General features: G+C 38.2%; 1 non-coding gene across 1 annotated transcript; it reads right to left on the bottom strand.

Moving 5' to 3' along the window:
- Nucleotides 1-774: 774 nt before the first annotated feature.
- Nucleotides 775-882, bottom strand: LOC148544026 (small nucleolar RNA R71). The gene has a single exon (XR_015901388.1). It is a non-coding gene; the product is annotated as a small nucleolar RNA R71 (small nucleolar RNA).
- Between the last annotated feature and the right edge of the window lie 200 nt (nt 883-1,082).

Raw genomic sequence — 1,082 nt, forward strand, 5'->3', positions numbered from 1 at the left:
TTTCTTTTATTTTAAATTAAAATTCGAATACTCTCTCTCTCTCATCTCTTTCTATTTATTTTATTTATTTACTAACGCTTCTCTTCTTCTTATAATTCGAACCCTTTCCCTCTCTGTGTGTTCAAATTCTTCTTCTTCTCCCTTCTTTCTTCTATTCTTCTACTCACATAAAGGAATCTCTATACTGTGACATAGAGGATTCCTCTTCTTTTCTGTTCTCTTCTTTTTCATATGAGCAGGAACAAGGATAAGAACATTTTTGTTGAAGCTGATCCTGAACCTGAAAGGACTCTGAAGAGGAAACTAAGAGAAGCTAAAGCACAAAACTCTGGAGAGGACCTAACAGAAATTTTCGAAAAAGAAGAAGACATGGCAGCCGAAAATAACAACAATGGTAGAGATGCAAGGAAGATGCTTGGTGACTTTATTGCACCCACTTCTGACTTCTATGGAAGAAGCATCTCAATTCCTGCAATAGGAGCAAACAACTTTGAGCTTAAGTCTCAATTAATTTCTCTAATATAGCAGAATTGCAAGTTTCATGGACTTCCATTGGAAAATCCTTATCAGTTCTTAGCTGAATTCTTGCAAATCTGTGACACTGTTAAGACCAATGGGGTTAATCCCGAGGTCTACAGACTTATGCTTTTTCCCTTTGCTGTAAGAGACAGAGCTAGGACCTGGTTGGACTCACAACCTAAAGAAAGTCTGAACTCTTGAAAAAAGCTAGTCAATGCCTTCTTGGCCAAATTCTTTCCACCTCAAAAGTTGAGCAAGCTTAGAGTGGAAGTCCAAACTTTCAGACAGAAGGAAGGTGAATCCCTCTATGAAGCTTAGGAAAGATACAAGCAATTGATCAGAAGGTGTCCTTCTGACATGCTTTCAAAATGGAGTATCCTATGTATATTCTATGATGGTCTGTCTGAATTATCCAAGATGTCATTGGACCACTCTGCTGGTGGATCTCTTCATCTGAAGAAGACGCCTGCAGAAGCCCAGGAACTCATTGAAATGGTTGCAAATAACCAGTTCATGTATACTTCTGAAAGAAATCCTGTGAATAATTGGGTGACACAGAAGAA

The sequence above is a fragment of the Arachis ipaensis genome, chromosome B9 (genome assembly GCF_059453495.1).
Source record: "Arachis ipaensis isolate K30076 ecotype BB chromosome B9, ASM5945349v1, whole genome shotgun sequence".
In the NCBI taxonomy this organism is placed as follows: domain Eukaryota; kingdom Viridiplantae; phylum Streptophyta; class Magnoliopsida; order Fabales; family Fabaceae; genus Arachis; species Arachis ipaensis.